We start from the raw sequence: 3,663 nt of genomic DNA, 5'->3' as shown, positions 1-3,663 counted from the left end.
CTTTTTCCATGCAATTTCCATACTTTCAGTTCCCTCAAGAAAGACATTCGTACCTGTGGATCTGCTTCCGACGAAGAGGTGCAAGACACGGTACGATCTGTCCTCCGTAGGCAACGGCAAATATTTTTCAGCGAAGGAGTTGACCGTTTTGTCTCATAGCGGGATAAATATATTAACAGTGATGGCTGTTACTTTTAACATCACGAACAGTTTCACTTACTTTTCTTCAATCTGTCTCGTTTTCGTTTGACTGCTCCTTATAATCATCCATTTACATGACAATGGTAATTAATATTTGCACATTGTGACACTGCCAACGGCGATGTACTTTGCATCCAAAGATTAATGCTGTCAATAATTATACGAATATTATGAGCAAACATCTTTGGCACGTGCCATGTGACCAGAATAATTACGACATGCTGACGATGTGCATGTTTGCACAACACCAGCCCGACAATAAACAAGAAGTCTATTCCATTGGGCATAAAAAGTATATTCATTCAATATCAAATAGACTGTGCGAGACGTGCAGTATTTTGTCGCCTACAATATTTAATGCAATTGGAAAGTTCCGTTCCCTATACGTCTTGTACGTCTGTGGCAGACTACAAGAAGGCATAAAATTTTACTTTCAGCGTATTATAATGCGTACACAGAAACACAATTGGTACGCAATCAGAGCGAGAACGGGCGACTACAGTATCTCTCCGTTCGCCAGTATGAGTAACAAGATGAAGACAGCAAGAGAAGTAGCGGCGGCCGCAGGATGTGGGACAGCACGCGAGAGACACGTGCGGAGGTAGGAGGGCCGGCGACACCCCACACGTGGAGGTGGCTGACGCGGGCCGACACGGGCTTCGGGGCTCGTTACGCCCCCCACACCACAGCCACGCCCACCTCCTGCCGGCCCTCACAGTCTGCAGGCAAAACGCGGGCCAACCTCTATTTGGCAGGTGTCCTCTGCTATACTCTGAAAGATACCGGGCTTGTTTGCTGGGCACGTACTGTGAATTACTTCGGCCCTGTACTAAAGTAAGTCTTTGGACTGGCTTGTCGAGCGTTTTAGCGGTGCGTTTACTAAAATTCCATACGAGACAATGCGAAATTTCTTCTCTACCGCTTTATCTGCGCATTTATCCACTGTTCCCTCGGATGTGTTAATCAGGATGAAGGAATTCGATCCTGTTTTGCGTTCTCTTTTACTGAAAAAAGTATGAGCTTACAGAGTAGTGGACCAGATTTATGACTGGGTGGAGGACTTTCTAGGAGGTAGAACTCAGCAAACAAGGTACGTAAATGATGTAATGGATGAAGCTTCTTTGCAGAAGATGGTGGTATATATGGGAAAGTTGCTACGTCGTATGACTGTAGGGAGAAGCAGAAAGTTCAATATGCTACATGGCATCTGGCCATTATATGAATAACTCAGCACATCATTATCGATGTTTTAGTTCCCTAATAACAAAAATCCAGGCTCTGATAAGACCTGTTTTATTACTTCAGGGAACTCATATTCCAGCGCTATATGTTTTTATTTTTGAAATAACTTTATTTCATAATTTAGCTGTTAGCTAATTTAGACTCATTCTGCGTTTTGAAAAGTTGTAGCAGCTTCAAGAACAGATCAGAAATAAAATATGCACATATAAAAAATTATACACCTCATTTATTTTCATCACAGTAGAAAACTGTAACTAAGTAGCATCTGATATTAGAGAGATCTGTGTGTGCGAAGCGCCATCTGATGGCATCCTTAATAACACCTTCTTGCGACCACGGTACTTGTGGGCACAACCTTTATCTACGTCACTATTTAGCGTAATTCGAATTAAAAACGTAAAACTGCAGCTTCAAGAACAGATCAGAAATAAAATATGCACATATAAAAAATTATACACCTCATTTATTTTCATCACAGTAGAAAACTGTAACTAAGTAGCATCTGATATTACAGAGATCTGTGTGTGCGAAGCGCCATCTGATGGCATCCTTAATAACACCTTCTTGCGACCACGGTACTTGTGGGCACAACCTTTATCTACGTCACTATTTAGCGTAATTCGAATTAAAAACGTAAAACTGTAACTTTCATGTGCTATTATCGTCAAATTCAGTTAGAATTTATTGTATCAGACGTGAGTTCCGTATGCAAAAGGAGGGAAATGCCACCTGTATGCGAGTTTTATCACTGTTCCTGTGCACTACACATTAAAGCTGGTTACTTTCATTTTTCAAATAAAAGTACACAAGGTGTGCTCAATGTCTTAAAATCTTAGTTTAACAAATGACTGTGTAGTCAAATATATAAAAATCTTATACGAAAAGAAACATGAACTTGTTCAAAGACATTATTACACATGCTCAATTCAGAGGATTTGGTGAAAATCTTGTAAGTGAAACATAATTATTTTATCTAAAAAAGGTGAAATAAATGTGGGATGATGAGAAGTGTAATATTATGCGCTTTTTTAAAATGTGTGTGGGGAGCAAAGTGCTAACCAAATCACTACAAAGACCATTGTACAATAAAAATTCTAGAATATTGCTGAGTGACATGTATGGAACGAATGTCTTCTGCTGGCTCTTCAGGCGACTGTGAGTGCGACTGTGTTTTTCATTAACGCATTTCGGGCATGTTCCATCATCACAATATCGGAGAAAACCTTAATGCAGAGTACTGTAGCGCACCGACCGTACTTGATCATAAATACACGAAAATGGAAGTGAATTGCAGCAGCGTCAGCCGCAGGCAAGCGTGGTGTTATGCTGTACAAATTATAACACAGGCTTCACAATACTGCAAAGCGAGCCGACATGGCAGGGTGTGGAAACAGTCGACACAGCAATACAGAAGCAGTACATGCCGTAAGCCTTTCCGCACTGGTGACCACAAAAATGTTTGGTACATACGCCGCAAGGCATGTCAAAGATCAAACAAGCTCGGCTCAGAAGCGTACAAATACCTGACCTCTACTAAAATCACTTCTGTTAGTATTGCAGCTCTACCACCAAGGGGCTGCGCCGTTTAGCCGCCATCTGGAATGCAGTTCACGGTTTGACTCTGTCTCAGGGCAGTCGGGTCTGAGTCAGCGAGACGTGAGAACGCTGTCACAATTGACGAGTGCTGGTCCTGGGAAGTAGCTCGCCGTCCATCTACTTGGGACAGTGGGTCACCGTCTTTACGTCACTGAGCTGCGTTCTTCTGGGCAGCAGGGGATGCAGGAGCCACACCACGGCACACGCAGTCGTCACTTGCTGAGGCCACCTGGAGCTGGTGTGTTGCCGCTGGCAGAAGCGGATGCGTCATGGGCCACTGTCAGGCCAACAATGCACTCTGTCAGCACTGCGGGGCGACAACACGCAGAAGGACGCGCAGTGCCACTGCCAGACTGCTGCTTCCTGTACCGAGCTATGGCAGGGAGCCATAATAAGGTATCTGGAATTACAGCCCGTAACGACCCTTTCCCTCCCCCCCTCCCAACTCATCTCCACCAGCTTACTTGCAAATGGTGTTACAGTACTAGCATCGAATTTCAGTACAATATCTCAAGCTATCGCCATGGTATGATGAGTCATGAAATTTAGTTGGTGTTGTCCAATGTCATTTTCATGGAAAAGAAGCATGATTACCGTGCTTTTTTTTTAAGGTGAAATTTGTTA

Source organism: Schistocerca piceifrons, chromosome 1 (assembly GCF_021461385.2).
Source record: "Schistocerca piceifrons isolate TAMUIC-IGC-003096 chromosome 1, iqSchPice1.1, whole genome shotgun sequence".
Taxonomy (NCBI): domain Eukaryota; kingdom Metazoa; phylum Arthropoda; class Insecta; order Orthoptera; family Acrididae; genus Schistocerca; species Schistocerca piceifrons.
This window is presented reverse-complemented; position numbering follows the sequence as displayed.